The sequence below is a fragment of the Pelophylax lessonae genome (assembly GCF_965119305.1).
Source record: "Pelophylax lessonae genome assembly, chromosome: 3".
NCBI lineage: Eukaryota > Metazoa > Chordata > Amphibia > Anura > Ranidae > Pelophylax > Pelophylax lessonae.
The window spans coordinates 41,680,894-41,700,016 of record NC_138770.1 but is presented as its reverse complement, the minus strand read 5'-3'; the positions used below and the strand labels follow the sequence as shown (position 1 = coordinate 41,700,016).

General features: G+C 44.4%; 1 protein-coding gene and 1 pseudogene across 2 annotated transcripts in view; both read right to left on the bottom strand.

Annotated features, from left to right (window-relative positions):
• Positions 1-19,123, bottom strand: part of LOC309550683 (uncharacterized protein) — a 3,164,715-nt gene that overhangs the window by 2,176,375 nt on the left and 969,217 nt on the right. The gene's annotated exons all lie outside the window — the stretch shown is intronic.
• Positions 1,949-19,115, bottom strand: LOC309550033 (annotated as a pseudogene). The gene is made up of 5 exons: positions 19,034-19,115; positions 14,116-14,639; positions 7,110-8,162; positions 6,848-6,906; positions 1,949-3,183 (listed from the first exon to the last, which is right to left on the bottom strand). The product of its transcript is annotated as an uncharacterized misc_RNA (transcript).

The window sequence follows — 19,123 nt, the reverse complement described above, 5'->3', positions numbered from 1 at the left end:
GTCTTTTAGACCCCCGATCCCTCCATAAAGAGTACCTGTCACTGCCCGTTACTGTCACAAGGGATGTTTAGATTTACTGTAACAGCAATAAAAGTGATCAGATTTTATTTTTTTTTAAAATTGAATAAAATAAATAGGAAAAAAAAAATTTGAAAGCGCCCCCGTCCCTGTGAGTTCGCGCACTAAAGAAAACACATACATAAGTCGCGCCCGCAAATGAAAACAGTGTTCCAACTACACATGTGAGGTATCGCTGCGATCGCCAGAGCGAGAGCAAGACTTCCAGAAAAATACCTCCTCTGTAACTCTAAAATGGTAACTGTTAAAGTTTTTTAAAATCGCCTATGGAGATTTTTAAGTACCGTAGTTTGTCGCCATTCCGCCGGTGTGCGCAATTTTAAACCATAACATGTTAGGTATCTATTTACCCGGCATGACATCATCTTTCACAATATAATTAAATATATAAATTGGGCTAACTTTACTGATTCGTTTTTTTTAAATGCAGTTAAATGTAATTTTTCAAAAATGTTGCGTTTGAAAGACCGCTGCGCAAATACAGCGTGACAAAAAATATTGCAGTGACGGCAATTTTGATCTCCAGAGTCTTTGCTAAAAAAAATATATATATATATAGATATAATGTTTGGGGGTTCTAAGTAATTTTCCAGCAAAAAATACAGATTTTACCTTGTAATCAACAAGGGTCAGAAATAGACCTGGTTCTTAAGTGGTTAACATAAAATGTGCCCATCAGTGTGCCCCTAACAAAAAATGTGCCCATCAGTCTGCCCCCTATCAAAAAATGTGCCCATCAGAGTGCCCCTTAACAAAAAACTGTGCCCATCAGAGTGCCCCCTAACATAAAATGTGCCCATCAGCGTGCCCCCTAACATAAATGTGTGCCCATAAGAGTGCCCCCTAACATAAAATGTGCCTATCAGTGTGCCCCCTAACATAAAATGTGCCCATCAGTGTGCCCCAACATAAAATGAGCCCATCAGAGTGCCCCCTAACATAAAATGTGCACAATGTGCCCCCTAACATAAAATGTGCTCATCGGCGTGCCCCTTAACATAAAAAAAGGGCCATGCCGGCACATTTTAGGTTAAGGGGTACTCTGATGGGCACAACATAAAATTGTTGAGTGAATTTTAACATAAAATGTGCCCATCAGCGTGCTCCTTATTTTATGTTAAAGGTCATGGTGATGGGCACATATTATGTTAACGTTCACTCAACAATTTTATGTTGTGCTCATCAGAGTGCCTCTTAACATAAAATGTGCCTATGAAAGTGAATCTTAACAAAAAGTGTGCCCCTCTAAATATCACACCCCACATATCTCGAGGGAAGGAGCCGGCAGAGGTAGCAAGCTGCAGGGGGCGGGAGCTGCAAGATATCATACCTTGTAGCCGGATAGGAGTGAGGGCCCGGAGACATGAGATAGCGAGCAGCAGGGGGCAGGGCTGGCACGTGACGTCACGCCTTAATTTGCAGCCCGGCAGGGAGTAAGACCTATGAGACAGTCAGCAGCAGGGGGCGGGGCGCACACACAACGTCAATGGTTGCTGGGATTCCTTCGGTCCCAGCAACCAATGACTGCTGCGCAGCAGAGACGGGGCACACTACTGGCGGGCCAGACTGGAGCATCGCTTGTTCCGTGTTCAGACCGCGGGCCGCCATTTAATGACAGCTGTTTTAAGTGTTTTTTGAAAGCTTACACCACATTTACTCAGCCAATGATGTAATGACTTCATTTTTATTTCTCAATTACTATCAGTAGCCAACACAGTACAATACATGATCTTTTGTGATCTCTGATCTCCTTTTCAACTGTTTCTTACATAGAGGACATTTCCCGCACTCAAGGCACTAATACACCTCGAAGGGTTGTGTGGGATCCCTGATGTACAGGAAGGCAGGGCTTCACTGAGGAACAATTCCCTCACTCAGGACAGGAATATGGCTTCTCCCCCGTGTGAGATTTCTGATGACTGTAAAGACTGGACGTCTTTGAAAAACATTTCCTGCATTTAGGACAGGAATACGGCTTCTCCCCCATGTGAGATCTCTGATGTCTGTAAAGACAGGACTTCAGTGACTAACAATTCCCTACTCAGGACAGGAAAGTGGCTTCTTCCTCGTGTGAGGTCTCTGATGTTTGTCAAGATTGGCCTTCCTTGAAAAACATTTCCCACACTCAGGACATGAAAACGGCTTCTCTCCCGTGTGCAATCTGTTATGTGCGTAAAGATTGGCCTTTTGTGAAAAGCATTTCCCACACTCCGAACAAGAATAGGGCTTTTCCCCTGTGTGAGATTTCCGATGTGTGTAAAGAGAGGGCTTCTGTGAAAAACATTTCCCGCACTCAGGACAGGAATATGGCTTTTCCTCCGTGTGAGACCTCAGATGTGTGACGAGAACTGATTTTCGTAGAAAACATTTACCACACTCAGAACAAGAAAACGGCTTTTCACCTGTGTGGGATCTCTGATGATTTTGAAGATTAGATATTTCTGCAAAACATTTCCCGCACTCAAGACAGGAATAGGGCTTTTCTCCTGTGTGAGATCTCTGATGTCTGTAAAGATTGCACTTCATCGAAAAATGTTTCCCACACTCAGGACAGGAATACGGTTTTTCCTCGGTGTGAGACCGTTGATGTCTGACAAGTTTTGATTTTCCTATGAAACATTTCCCACACTCAGAACAGGAATACAGTTTCTCACTTGTGTGAGATCTCCGATGAGATCTCCGATGTTTGTTAAGTTTGGACTTATCTGAAAAACATTTCCAACAAAAAGGACAGGAATACGACTTTTCCCCCATGTGAGACCTCTGATGTGTGACGAGTATGAATTTATTTACAAAACATTTTCCGCACTCAGAACAGGAAAACGGCTTCTCCCCCATGTGAGATCTCTGATGCCTGGAAAGATGGGACTTCTGTGAATAACATTTCCCGCACTCAGGACAGGAATAAGGCTTCTCACCTGTGTGAGATCTTTTATGCATAGTAAAAGCGGATTTAAAACGGAAACTCTTCCCGCACTCAATACAGGAAAAGTTCTTATCTGTTGGAGGGACAGCACCGTCCCTCACAGTCTGAGGTTCCTCAGGATAAGAAGAATACGATGGTCCAGCACCGTCCCTCACAGTCTGAGGTTCCTCAGTATAAGAGGAATACGATGGTCCGGCACCATCCCTCACAGTCTGAGGTTCCTTAGGATAAGAGGAATACGATGGTCCATCTACACTGTGTGGTGCCGGATGGACATTTGAGGTAGCCGGGTTTTCTCCTGGACTATACTGGGTGATGTCCTCATCTTCTACTTTACAGTCTGGAGACAAAGTGAGACAATCCTCTGAGGTTTTCCTCATCTCTCGTCCATCTACTAAAATAGAAATAAAAAGATTATTACTAGACATGAGCAGATTGGTTCCCCTAAACCAGGACTCCACCCACATCCGGCAGCTTTGTCTCTGAGGATCTTACAATTTCACCCTCAAGGTAACTAGTAAATGGGTCCTCTGATCTCCTACCAGTTCATTTCTTTATTCATGGACCTTAGTCAGAGAGTGAGGAAACAATGAGAACTGTCTTTTATAGGAGTGACAGTGATGAGGGGATTATAGGACGAGTGTCCCCACCCCCTCTATCACTCATTGCCATCTTCCCAACACAAGAAGTCCCACACTTCCTTATTTAATCCATGATTTATTCATGAATAACAGCGGGGCTGAGCCCCACCAGAGGTCAGAGAGTGAGGATGGGGAGAGAACAACCAAGATGAAGACTGCACTAATCCTGAAGGCCACCATCATTGGCATATTGACTACGTCCTCATTTTAAATTTCTGTTTAACCACCTCAATACTGCACTATAGCCAAAAGACGGCTACAGTCTAGGTGTTTGACAGCTCTCCTTCCATTACACAGAGACCGAGTGTGAGGGAAGGCGACGGATCTGTTGCCGGACAGTGCGGTGATACATTTTACATTGCCACTCAGTGCCCATCATTGCAGCTTATTGAAGCTTATCAGTGCCACCTCATTAGTGGAGCCTTACCAGCGCTCATGAGTGCACATCAGTGTAGCTTATCAGTGCTGCCTCATTAGTGCAACCTCAACAGTGCACACCAGCGCCCATTAATAGTCTAATCAGTGTCTATCGGTGCAGCCTTATCAATGCGAATCAGTACTTACCAGTGCAGCCTCATCATCACCCATCAGTGCAGCCTCAGCAGTGCATATTAGCGCACATCAGTGCCAACTTATCAGCACCCAGCAGTGCAGCCCCATCAGTGCAGCCTCATCAGCACCCATCAGTGCAGCCTCAATAGCGCACCTCAGTACAACCTCATCAGTGCAGCCACATCTGTCCCAGTGTCTCAACACAGCAGTGTGTCATCATAGCCAGCGTACAGTAGGTCTAAAAATTCTTTACCAGCGAGGAGGCATTCTAAATCCTCAGTATGACTGACGAGATCAGCAGAGAGCTCTCTGTGTCTTATTCTGATTCAGAATATGAACCGGTGTTAAGTAGTGGGTCTGCAACAGAATCAGATGAGGAGGAAAGTGTTCCCACCAAACTAGGGCCTTCTGGCGAGGCACAGGTAACCAGTACTGGTTACCAGTATCGCAGTACCTCTGTATAAAAGGCCAGATACTAATGTGGTGTCACGTCAGCCACAAAGGGTTAGGGCCAATGCCATTCTCCCAGATGCACTTGAAAACCCTGTATGGTTTCCCCCTAACTCAGGAGCAGCCAATATCCTCTCTTTTCCTGCACAGCCAGGTGTCCAGGCCAACACGAAAGAGTTTGCACTCTGTTCACTTGTGGACCAGATCAACCTGTATGCCCGACATTTTATCGCCAATAACCCAAATTATGCCCGTCTGTATGAATGGAAATCGTTAACAGTGGAGGAATTCAAAATCTTTTTGGGCCTCACATTTACCATGGGACTTACAAAAAAAAAAAAAGAGAGAGTTACACTCATACTGGTCTACCTATCCCATTCATCATTCCAGTTTATTCATCTCTTATGCCAAGAATACATTATTTTATGACCGTGCGGTTCCTCCAAATCAGTGATAACACACAGTGCCCTCCCTGAAATGACCCTGCGTATGATAAACTTTAGAAAACTCGCCCACTACTTAATTTTTTCTACTATAACTTTTCCCAGTTGTGTATCCTGACAAAACCATCTGTGTGGATGAGTGGCTTGTCCACTTGACTGGCAGGCTGGGCATCAAAAAGACCTCCTCTGTAACTCTAAAATGGTAACTGTTAAAGTTTTTTAAATTCGCTTATGGAGATTTTTAAGTACCGTATTTTGTCGCCATTCCGCGGGTGTGCGCAATTTTAAAGCATAACAAGTTAGGTATCTATTTACTCGGCATGACATCATCTTTCACAATATAATTAAATATATAAATTGGGCTAACTTTACTGATTTGTTTTTTTTAAATGCAGTGAAATATAATTTTTCAAAAATGTTGCTTTTGAAAGACCGCTGCGCAAATACCGCGTGACAAAAAATATTGCAATGACCGCAATTTTGATCTCCGGAGTCTTTGCTAAAAAAAAAAATATATATATATATATATATATATATATAGATAGATATAATGTTTGGGGGTTCTAAGTAATTTTCCAGCAAAAAATACAGATTTTACCTTGTAATCAACAAGGGTCAGAAATAGACCTGGTTCTTAAGTGGTTAACATAAAATGTGCCCATCAGTGTGCCCCTAACAAAAAATGTGCCCATCAGTCTGCCCCCTAACAAAAAATGTGCCCATCAGAGTGCCCCTTAACAAAAAAATGTGCCTATCAGGGTGCCCCCTAACAAAAAATGTGCCCATCAGAGTGCCCTCTAACATAAAATGTGCCCATCAGAGTGCCCCCTAACATAAAATGTGCCTATCAGCGTGCCCCCTAACATAAAATGTGCCCATCAGAGTGCCCCCTAACATAAATGTGTGCCCATCAGAGTGCCCCCTAACATAAAATGTGCCTATCAGTGTGCCCACTAACATAAAATGTGCCCAATGTGCCCCCTAACATCAAAAAAGGGCCATGCCGGCACATTTTAGGTTAAGGGGTACTCTGATGGGCACAACATAAAATTGCTGAGTGAATTTTAACCTAAAATGTGCCAATCAGCGTGCCCCTTATTTTATGTTAAAGGGCACGGTGATGGGCACATATTATGTTAACGTTCACTCAACAATTTTATGTTGTGCTCATCAGAGTGCCTCTTAACATAAAATGTGCCTATGAAAGTGAATCTTAACAAAAAGTGTGCCCCTCTAAATATCACACCCCACATATCTCGAGGGAAGGAGCCGGCAGAGGTAGCAAGCTGCAGGGGGCGGGAGCTGTGAGATATCATACCTCGTAGCCGGATAGGAGTGAGGGTCCGGAGACATGAGATAGCGAGCAGCAGGGGGCAGGGCCCGCACGTGACGTCACGCCTTAATTTGCAGCCCGGCAGGGAGTAAGACCTATGAGACAGTCAGCAGCAGGGGGCGGGGCGCACACACAACGTCAATGGTTGCTGGGATTCCTGCGGTCCCAGCAACCAATGACTGCTGAGCAGCAGAGACGGGGCACACTACTGGCGGGCCAGACTGGAGCGTCGCTTGTTCCGTGTTCAGACCGCGGGCCGCCATTTAATGACAGCTGTTTTAAGTGTTTTTTGAAAGCTTACACCACATTTACTCAGCCAATGATGTAATGACTTCATTTTTATTTCTCAATTACTATCAGTAGCCAACACAGTACAATACATGATCTTTGGTGATCTCTGATCTCCTTTTCAACTGTTTCTTACATAGAGGACATTTCCCGCACTCAAGGCACTAATACACCTCGAAGGGTTGTGTCGGATCCCTGATGTACAGGAAGACAGGACTTCACTGAGGAACAATTCCCTCACTCAGGACAGGAATATGGCTTCTCCCCCGTGTGAGATTTCTGATATCTGTAAAGACTGGACATCTTTGAAAAACATTTCCTGCATTCAGGACAGGAATACGGCTTTTCCCCTATGTGAGATCTCTGATGTCTGTAAAGACGGGACTTCAGTGACTAACAATTCCCTACTCAGGACAGGAAAGTGGCTTCTTCCTCGTGTGAGATCTCTGATGTTTGTCAAGATTGGCCTTCCTTGAAAAACATTTCCCACACTCAGGACATGAAAACGGCTTCTCTCCCGTGTGCAATCTGTTATGTGCGTAAAGATTGGCCTTTTGTGAAAAGCATTTCCCACATTCCGAACAAGAATAGGGCTTTTCCCCTGTGTGAGATTTCCGATGTGTGTAAAGAGAGGGCTTCTGTGAAAAACATTTCCCGCACTCAGGACAGGAATACGGCTTTTCCTCCGTGTGAGACCTCAGATGTGTGACGAGTACTGATTTTCGTAGAAAACATTTACCGCACTCAGAACAAGAAAACGGCTTTTCACCTGTGTGGGATCTCTGATGATTTTGAAGATTAGATGTTTCTGCAAAACATTTCCCGCACTCAAGACAGGAATAGGGCTTTTCTCCTGTGTGAGATCTCTGATGTCTGTAAAGATTGCACTTCATCGAAAAATGTTTCCCACACTCAGGACAGGAATACGGTTTTTCCTCGGTGTGAGACCGTTGATGTCTGACAAGTTTTGATTTTCCTATGAAACATTTCCCACACTCAGAACAGGAATACGGTTTCTCACTTGTGTGAGATCTCCGATGAGATCTCCGATGTTTGTTAAGTTTGGACTTATCTGAAAAACATTTCCCACAAAAAGGACAGGAATACGACTTTTCCCCCATGTGAGACTTCTGATGTGTGACGAGTATTAATTTATTTATAAAACATTTTCCGCACTCAGAACAGGAAAACGGCTTCTCCCCCATGTGAGATCTCTGATGCCTGGAAAGATGGGACTTCTGTGAATAACATTTCCCGCACTCAGGACAGGAATACGGCTTCTCACCTGTGTGAGATCTTTTATGCATAGTAAAAGCGGATTTAAAACGGAAACTCTTCCCGCACTCAATACAGGAAAAGTTCTTTTCTGTTGGAGGGACGGCACCGTCCCTCAAAGTCTGAGGTTCCTCAGGATAAGAAGAATACGATGGTCCAGCACCGTCCCTCACAGTCTGAGGTTCCTCAGTATAAGAGGAATACGATGGTCCGGCACCATCCCTCACAGTCTGAGGTTCCTTAGGATAAGAGGAATACGATGGTCCATCTACACTGTGTGGTGCCGGATGGACATTTGAGGTAGCCGGGTTTTCTCCTGGACTATACTGGGTGATGTCCTCATCTTCTACTTTACAGTCTGGAGACAAAGTGAGACAATCCTCTGAGGTTTTCCTCATCTCTCGTCTATGTACTAAAATAGAAATAAAAAGATTATTACTAGACATGAGCAGATTGGTTCCCCTAAACCAGGACTCCACCCACATCAGGCAGCTTTGTCTCTGAGGATCTTACAATTCCCCCCTCAAGGTAACTAGTAAATGGGTCCTCTGATCTCCTACCAGTTCATTTCTTTATTCATGGACCTTAGTCAGAGAGTGAGGAAACAATGAGAACTGTCTTTTATAGGAGTGACAGTGATGAGGGGATTATAGGACGAGTGTCCCCACCCCCTCTATCACTCATTGCCATCTTCCCAACACAAGAAGTCCCACACTTCCTTATTTAGTCCATGATTTTTTCATGAATAACAGCGGGGCTGAGCCCCACCAGAGGTCAGAGAGTAAGGATGGGGAGAGAACAACCAAGATGAAGACTGCACTAATCCTGAAGGCCACCATCATTGGCATATTGACTACTTCCTCATTTTAAATTTCTGTTTAACCACCTCAATACTGCACTATAGCCAAAAGACGGCTACAGTCTAGTTGTTTGACATCTCTCCTTCCATTACACAGAGACCGAGTGTGAGGGAAGGAGACGGATCTGTTGCCGGACAGTGCGGTGATACATTTTACATTGCCACTCAGTGCCCATCAGTGCAGCTTATTGAAGCTTATCAGTGCCACCTCATTAGTGGAGCCTTACCAGCGCTCATGAGTGCACATCAGTGTAGCTTATCAGTGCTACCTCATTAGTGCAACCTCAACAGTGCACACCAGCGCCCATTAATAGTCTAATCAGTGTCTATCGGTGCAGCCTTATCAATGCGAATCAGTACTTACCAGTGCAGCCTCATCATCACCCATCAGTGCAGCCTCATCAGTGCAGCCTCAGCAGTGCATATTAGCGCACATCAGTGCCAACTTATCAGCACCCAGCAGTGCAGCCCCATCAGTGCAGCCTCATCAGCACCCATCAGTGCAGCCTCATCAGCACCCATCAGTGCAGCCTCAATAGCGCACCTCAGTACAACCTCATCAGTGCAGCCACATCTGTCCCAGTGTCTCAACACAGCAGTGTGTCATCATAGCCAGCGTACAGTAGGTCTAAAAATTCTTTACCAGTGAGGAGGCATTCTAAATCCTCAGTATGACTGATGAGATCAGCAGAGTGCTCTCTGTGTCTGATTCTGATTCAGAATATGAACTGGTGTTAAGTAGTGGGTCTGCAACACAATCAGATGAGGAGGAAAGTGTTCCCACCAAGCTAGGGCCTTCTGGCGAGGCACAGGTAACCAGTACTGGTTACCAGTATCGCAGTACCTCTGTATAAAAGGCCAGATACTAATGTGGTGTCACGTCAGCCACAAAGGGTTAGGGCCCATGCCATTCTCCCAGATGCACTTGAAAACCCTGTATGGTTTCCCCCTAACTCAGGAGCAGCCAATATCCTCTCTTTTCCTGCACAGCCAGGTGTCCAGGCCAACATGAAAGAGTTTGCACTCTGTTCACTTGTGGACCAGATCAACCTGTATTCCCGACATTTTATCGCCAATAACCCAAATTATGCCCGTCTGTATGAATGGAAATCGTTAACAGTGGAGGAATTCAAAATCTTTTTGGGCCTCACATTTACCATGGGACTTACAAAAAAAAAAAAGAGAGAGTTACACTCATACTGGTCTACCTATCCCATTCATCATTCCAGTTTATTCATCCCTTATGCCAAGAATACATTATTTTATGACCAAATCAGTGATAACACACAGTGCCCTCCCTGAAATGACCCTGCATATGATAAACTTTAGAAAACTTGCCCACTACTTAATTTTTTCTACTATAACTTTTCCCAGTTGTGTATCCCGACAAAACCATCTGTGTGGATGAGTGGCTTGTCCACTTGACTGGCAGGCTGGGCATCAAGCAGTTCATCCCCAATAAAAGGGCAAAAACTTTACAAGTTTTGCAACAGAGCCATGGGGTATACCTATGCCTTCCGCGTGTTTGAAGGAAAGGGCACTCAGCTGCATCCCCCTAGCGGCCCAGTCTATATTGGAACCAGTGGAAAAGTCGTTTCGGACCTTGTATTCCCACTCCTCGAAAAGGGTTATCAACTCTACCATGATAACTATTATACCAGCCCCCCTTTTCTGCAATCTTTACTGGAAGCAAAACAGTAGCATGTGGCACAGTGAGAGATAATAGAAAGGAATTCCCGCAAAGGCTGGGGAGTACAAAACTAAAAAGAGGGGAGTCGGTGAGTTTGTGAAACGAAGAAGTGGAGGGACAAACGAGACATCTCTATATCCAGTTGCTGACTGCAAAACGTATATATACGTTGTGGCTTGCAAGTGCTTAACCAGGATAATGGCTGAAGCTATCAGCCAAAACAGAATTTATTTTTTAGCTGGCCATTATCTTTCCCATGAAAGCAGTCCAAGCAGCTAATTAGCTGCTGGATCACTTTCAGAAGCAGCGGGAGGGACCCCCCTCACCACTGGTGTTTCTCGGACTTAGCGTTTAAACCGGTGAACCAGAGAAACGATCTGACGGTTCGCGTGGCTGGCCAGGTTATGATTGGGCACATTTTTATTGTGTGAAACATGTCAGTGGTGCAGGCTGTTGGTGTCCTGTTGTGTCACGTTGGGAATTCCAATGGAGGATTTTGGAACTGGCCGTGGCGTGCAGCCATTTCTTCATTTATAACTATGTGTGGAGGCGAGCCGGAGCAGGCACCCACGTGCAGTATCCATTAGGCTTTCTTGTCTCACCTGGAGCGGTTGGTTGTCTTCATTTATATTGACTGTCCATAAAGATGAACACCAGATGAGACCAGATCATCTCTGATCATCTCTATGATCTTTTAGGACCACAACCATGTCATGATGTCACTTCAGGTCCTGGACGAAAGTAAAAACCTGAGTTAAACTTACTGGTTACTCTTTCTAGGCAGTCTTCCAGGACACCAACTGAGACCTAGGGCTCCTCACTCCGGATAGGAAACACATACCCCATTCAAAATAAAAGATGGTCCTCCAGGTTCACACCTTAGTATCACCAAGGACCATAGGAAGGCACTAGAAGACAAAACACAATCATCACAGCATGATAATATAAGGCCAGAAAACACAGCGGGGGGGGGGGGGAGGCTGTCCTGGAAGTCTTCCTAGAAAATGAGTTACCAGTAAGTCTAACTCAGGTTTTCTCTAATTGTCTTCTAGGACAGACGATGCGCAAAAACTTACCACTTAGGGCGGGACCACCGGCTGGAGGATCTTGCTGGGGACACTCCCTGAGACCAAATGAATACACACTGAGCACAATGAGCAGGCCTAACTGTCGATCAGGCTCCCCTGATAAGCAGAGAGAGCAGAGTATGTTTTACCTGCTGCTCCCCTGTTAAGCAGGCAGAACAAACTATTATCCCTGCCTAGCATCTATCTAGGAGGGTGCTACATCTGAAAGGATAGTACTGTATACCTTCCGGAGAAACACAGGATCTGTGTTTTAGGAATTATCCTGTCCTCAAAAATAGATAAGAATGGCTCCATACTGGAAAGAGCTTGTAACTCACTGACCCTTCGTGTGGACGTGACCGCCACCAAGAAAACGTTTTTTAAGGTTAGCCATTTAATAGACGATTTCTCTGTGGCCTCAAAGGGGCTTAACAATAATGCTTTAAGCACCAAAGAAGGATCCCAGGCTGGACAGGATTTGACTGCCACTGGTTTAGATTTGGATAAAACCTTAAAGCGGAGTTCTGGCCTCGGACATGATTTTTTAATAAAAATACCCCCGGGACAGTCAGGGCTAGTACATTCCATAATGGATAGCCTCTGAACTGTCCTAGGTCGCACTTACCTTTTAGAAGAAATACTTACCTTGAAAATTTCTTCTCCAGCGCTGCCATCTCAGGTGTGGGCAGCTGAAGCCAGCGCGTCCTCTTCTGCTTCCTCTTTCGTGTCCTCTTCGGTCCCACAATGCACTGCAACGGCCCCGCCATCACTTCCAGTGCAGACGCGTCATCCCTGCACAGCTTCTGGGCATGCCCAGAAGCTGTTTAGCAGAGAATGATGCGCCTGCACCGGAAGTGACGAGCGGGGCCGGTGCAGGCGCATTGATTCCTGGGAGCGATGACGTTCAGCTCCCAGGAATCAATGCAAGGAGGAAGTGACGGAACGGGCCGCAGCCGAAGAGGGAGGAAGAGGAAGAGGAAGAAAGGCGAGTATATTTTCTTCAATAACAAGGTAAGTAAACAAAAAAAAAACTTGATTATCCATTTGTTTTTCAGGTGACACTCAGCAAGCGGATGGCCCAAAATCGATTTTGGTCGATTTTGAGGCCGGAACTCCGCTTTAAAGAAGCCTGATACAAAATGATCTTGCTGCAGAGGGGTCTGAAGAGACACGCTGAGGGCCGAGACCTGCACCTTAAAGGTGCTAACAGAGAGCCCCTTGTCAGCCCCCTCCTGGATGAACTCCAGTACTGATCGGCAGACATGGGAGTAAGTCACACATGTGCAAGTCACAAGCAAGTCTCAAGTCTTAACCTTCAAGTCTCAAGCAAGTCCCAAGTTACTGTGGCGAAAAGCAAGCAAGTCAAGTCGAGTCCCCGCTAGAAGTCAAGCAAGTCAAGTCAAGTCATTTATTTGGTCAAGTCACAAATCAAGTCAAAATATTGCTTTAACACATCTTGAGAAAATGCAAATATTTAATAACTTCAAAAAGTAAAGTCATTTCGAGTCATATGTCTCAAGTCAAAGTCAAGTCTCAAGTCATGAATACCAAGTCAAAGTCAAGTCTCAAGTCATGAATACCAAGTCAAAGTCAAGTCTCAAGTCATGAATACCAAGTCAAAGTCAAGTCGAGTCTTTTATTAATTTTAGTCAAGCAAGTCTCAAGTCCTCAAACTGGTGACTTGAAAGTCAAGTGACTCAAGTCCCCCATCTCTGCTGTTCGGATATCTGAGATTCCATGGCCTTGGTCGGACATCCAAGAGTTGAACTTTTTCCACATTTTGGCGAATATAGCCCTGGTAACGGGCTTCCGACAGCAAACTAAAGTCTTCACTACTTTTTCCTGAAAAACCCTACGATCTTAAAAGCTATTCCTCAAAAGCCAGGCTGACAGCTTTAGTGTTGTCATCTGGGGGTGAAGAACCGGTCCCTGCATGATCAAGTCCTTCCTCTACGGGAGAGGGGGGAACTGCAGATAGGCTTTGCAGCCTGGAGATCCGTGGCCTTTTAGGCCAAAAAGGGGCCACCAAGATGAGGTTGGCTTTTTCCTGAGAGGAATTTTCGAAGAACTCACTGGGGGAAAAGCATATGCAAGGCTGAATATCCAAGGATTAGCCAAAGCATCCCTATCGCCTGATCCCTAGGGTCTAAGGAAAATAATTTTTCGAGCTTGTTGTTCTTCTGGGATGCGAATAGATCTATTTATGGCAACCCCAATTTCTGATTGAGGACCATAAAAACCTCCTGACTGAGTGACCATTGCTCGTGACTTAGCCGCTGATGAGGAAATCCGCCAACGAATTTTGAGACCCTTTCAGGTGTATAGCTGAGATTGAAGCCAACTTCTGTTCGGCCCAAACCAAATTGTTGCTCGCAATTGCTTGCAGTTGCTGACTGCTCATACCACCCTGCTTGTTGATGTACGCAACCGTGGGTATGTTGTTAGAGCGAATCTGAAGATGAGAATCCTCTAGATCCAAGAAAAAAGCACCCACTGCCTGTTGGACTGCTAACAACTCTCTCTGGTTGGAAGACATCTGGGCTTCTCTGGGGGACCATGTCCCTTGGGCTATTCTGCTGTCCAGATGTGCCCTCCAACCAAAATGACTGGCATCGGTGGTTAGAATCTTTGTCTGTGGAGTAGTCCATTGTAGACCTCTGCACAGGTTGTGCTGAATCCGCCACCACTAAAGGAATCTCTTGACCTTTGAGAGAAGGGAATTTTGAAAGTTCAAGGTATTTCTGCTTCCGTTCCAATTCTTTATCAGAAATGCCTGCAACATACGTTAGTGGATTCTCTCCCAAGGTACTGCGGGAAAACAGGATGTCATAAGGCCCACTACCTGAGAAATTTCCCTTAGAGAGACCGATTGATTGCCCTGAAGGTTTTTCCTCCACTGAGGAGATCTCGTACCCTAGGTATGAGACTCTCTGGGAAGAAATAAGGCAGAATTTGTCTCGGTTGATCAGCCGACCCAAAGCCTGGAGAGAATCTTGAACTTCTTTCAGCTCCGCTGCTAGCTGGTGATAGGATCTGGCTATCAAAAGTAGATTGTCCAAATAAGGAATGATCTACATCGTTCTAAATCGTAAGGGAGCCAAGGCTTCCACTTGTAAGATTCTGGTACCTTTGGTACCCTTATTTCCCATTTCTACCTTAATATTGCGTCCCACCTTGCTAACTAGGTGGAACGCATACACCTTTAAGAACGATGACATCATCGCCGAGCGCCGCTATGATCGGCTATTTCAATCGCCGGTTTTCTCTCACTCATTGCTCGTTCAAACCACATGCTTGACCAGTCTTGTCCTATGCTGCCGGAGCTTCTAGCTATTCCTTTGCCTGAACAAAACCGGAACCTCGCTACCGATCCCGTATCTCGCTACCGGATCACTCTCTTGCTACTGGACCTTGCTACTACTAACCCAACTTGTGATAAGTACCCCACAGGGGATTTCTTCCTAACTAACTTACACTATCTACCTCTGCATACTAAGGACTGTTACTATGTAAGCACTATTCCTATCATCTGCATAACTTCATAGATTGCTAGCTCTTGAGCCTACCATCATCTACATCATTGCACTAGGTTACTCTCTCTTGTATACTTCATCTGCTGTCCCCTACCACCTGTTACTATACATGATTGCTAAACCTATCTGCATACTACTTATCATCACCTACCACTCTCCTGAATATTACTACTGAGTGCTCACCATTTCTAACGCCTGTCTCTCACCTCTATACTATCATATACATCCTATCACTCCAGGAACATCATATTGAGTGTATGTATATTTGCATAAAACAGGCTGTGCACGGTGATGAGTCCTGAGAGTTGGATATGTTTGTTCAACGCATCTCTACATGACTACTGAGTGTAATAATTCTGCAGCTGCAAATCCATTCACTAACAAAAAATGCAAGAGCGTTACACCGCTAGAATCTTTGTTACATCGTTGGTCCCGAAGCTAGGCCGAACGGCAGGGCCTGACATTGAAAATGGCGTATTTCTGAGCCCATTCTGACTGCTAATCTGAGACATTTTTGAAAAGCCGGGTGAATCAGGACATAGAGATACGCATCTCTGAGATCCAGTGTAGCCATAAAACAATTCTGATACAGGATGTTTCTCACAGAGAAGATGGATTCCATCCTTTTTTTGAGAGATTGATTCAGGAGCCAGAGATTGAGGTTTTGGCAAAACTTGCCTTATGGCTTTTTTTTACCACGAAGACATGTGAATAAAATCCCTGTCCCTGCTCTTCCCGAGGGAACTTGGGGAGGCTGGTCACTAACAGCCTTGTGGGGGGAACTGATCTGAACTCCAGCCTTTAGCCATTCTGGATTAGATCCAGAATGCACTTGTTGGAGGAAACTGCCGCCCATTGTGGGAGGAAACTCCCCAGCACTAGGTCCATCACAGGCTGTCCTGGAAGATGATTGGAGAAAAAGGTTTTTTGTTTTTAAAGCAAAAGATCAAATTATTATTATTATTTTTTATCTTTTGCTTTTAAAATTAGAGGAGAGATTTGGGGTCTTATAGACCCCAAATCTCTCCATAAAGAGAACCTGTCACCCCTTTTTTCTATTACAAGGGATATGTACATTCCTTGTAATAGGAATAAACACGATTAAAAAAAGGGACAGTGTGAAAATAAAAAGTGAAATAAATAGGAAAAAAAAAAAAGAAAAAAAACTAAAAGTGCTCCATCCCTCATACATAAGTTGCACATGCATATGTAAACAGTGTTCGCACCACACATGTGATGTATCGCCATGAACGTTGGAGTGAGAGCAATATTTCTAGCACTAGACCTCATCTGTAACTCTAAATGGGTAACCTGTAAAAAATATTTAAAACGTCGCCTATGGAGATTTTTAAGTATCGTAGCTATAGTCCCATGAGCATGCGCAATTTTAAAGCGTGACATGTTAGGTATTTATTTACTTGGCATAACATCATTTTTTATATTTTATCAACATATTGGATTATATATTGTTTTTTTTTTTCCCCATTTAAATTCTTTAGGGTGTTTATTTTTTCCCCAATAAATTGCGTTTGGAAAAAAAAATTGCAACAATCGCCATTTTATTCTCTAAGGTCTCTGCAAAAAAAATGTTTATATATATATATATTATATTATATTATATTATATTTCGGGGTTGTAAGTAATTTTCAAGCAGAAAATACAGATTTTTACTTGTAAACAAAAAGTGACAGGAAATGCTTAGGCCCCTTTCACACTAGTGCGGCTTGTCCCACGATTTTGGACCGCAAAATCGCATGACAAGTCGTTTTCCATTATTTTCAATGAGCCCCATTCATATCAGTGCGTTTTGAAGTCGCACCGACTTCAAAGTAGTTCCTGCACTACTTTGGCATGATTTTAATGCGTTTTGAGGTATATAGCCCTGAGCCATTGCTCAAAATCGCGTCGCATAAGTGTGAAAGGGGCCTTCGTTTTTATATGAATTTGCTTTCCTCAATTCACAACGACACCTCCGTGGAAATCCACAGAAGGAATGGCTCAGTCCAAAAACTTGAATGTGTGCATGAGTACAATATATTCATGGGGGGAGTCGATTATAATGATCATCAGTAGGTTAAAGACCTTGTGCGTTACCACTATTAATCAAATATTGTAGAAAAAGCTGCCAACACCTATATGTGTTCCAACATGCACTATATTACCAAAAGTATAGGGACGCCTGCCTTTACACGCACATGAACTTTAACCGCTTGCCGACTGCTCACAGTATATTTACTGCGGCAGTCAGCCCCTCACAGGCAGATCGACGTAGGTCTAGGTCGCTAGCCTGTGAGGCTCTGGGGAGCGAGTGCGCGCCGCCGGAGGCGCGCTCCCGCTCGGTCACGGACCCCCATCGTGTGACCGGCGGACCCGATGTCTGCCGGTCACTCAGCGATCGTCGGTGGAGAGGGAGAAAGTCAGGCGGCTAATGTAAACAAGCCACCTGTCATTCTCTACAATGTAGGACCGTTGATCATTGTTCCTACAGCTCAAGCCACAGCCAATCACAGTAAGAATCACGCCCCTAGGGACACACACAGCCCCTCCCTCTCAAATAAAGTTAACCCCTTCACTACCAGTGTATTTTTACAGTAACAGTGCATATGTATAGCACTGATTACTGTAGTAATGTCACTGGTAACCCCAAAAGTGTCAAAAATGTCAGTCAAGGATCCGATCTGTCCGCCGCAATGTCGCAGTACCTTAAAAAATCGCAGATCGCTGCCATCACGCGTTAAAAAAAACAACAACAAAAATGACAAAAATCTTTCCCTTTGTTAGTAAACGCGATAACTTTTAGGCAAACCAATAAAAATACGCTTTTTGCGATTTTTTTTTTACCAAACATATGTAGCATAAAACAAATTGGCCGAAAATGTTAAAAAATTTTGATTTTTACATTTTTTTGGGGGAATTTCATATAAAAAAATGTGAAAAATATTGTTATTTTTGCAAAATTTACGCTGTTTTTTTTGTTTATAGCGCATAATCTAAAAATCGCACAGGTGATCAAATACCACCGAAAGAAAGCTCTGTTTGTGGGAAAAAAAGGACGTCAAATTCGTTTTGGTACAGCATCGCACGACCGTGCAATTGTCCGTTAAAGTCAAGCAGTGCCGAATCGCAAAATACCCCCTGGTCTTTTAGCAGCCAAATCCTCCGGGGCTTAAGTGGTTAATGGCATCCCAGTCTTAGTCCATAGAGTTCAATATTGAGTTGGCCCACCCTTTGCAGCTATAACAGCTTCAACTCTTCTGGGAAGGCTGTCCACAAGGTTTAGGAGTGTGTCTATGGGAATGTTTCACCATTCTTCCAGAAGCGCATTTGTGGGGTCAGGCACTGATGTTGAAAGAGAAGGCCTGGCTCGCAGTCTCCACTCTAATTCATCCCACAGGTGTTCTATTTTATTGAGGTCAGGACTCTGTGCAGGCCAGTCAAGTTCCTCGACCCCAAACTCACTCATCCATGTCTTTATGGACCTTGATGTGCACTGGTCCAAGTCATTTGATGGAGGGGGGATTATGGTGTGGAGTTGTTTTTCAGGAGTTGGGCTTGGCCCCTTCGTTCCAGTGAAGGGAACTCTTAATTTTGGACAATTTCATGCTCCTAACTTTGTGGGAACAGTTTGGGGATGGCCCCTTCCTGTTCCAACATGACTGTGCACCAGTGCACAAAGCAAGGTCCATAAAGACATGGATGAGCGAGTTTGGGGTGGAGGAACTTGACTGGCCTGAGTCCTGATCTCAACCAGATAGATCACCTTTGGGAGGAGTTAGAGCAGAGAGCAAAACTAAAATTTTGAAAAAAAAAAAATAAATTTTTCTCCTTCACTGATGTGAGCTGATGGGCACTGATAGGCTGTACTGATGGGCACTATACAGACATATGATCCCTCTACCCGGCACAGCCAGAAAACAACAGATCAAGTAACTCTGGGTGAATTCAACTTTTTGCAGCGAGCTGAAACCCAGAATCTCCATAAATTCGG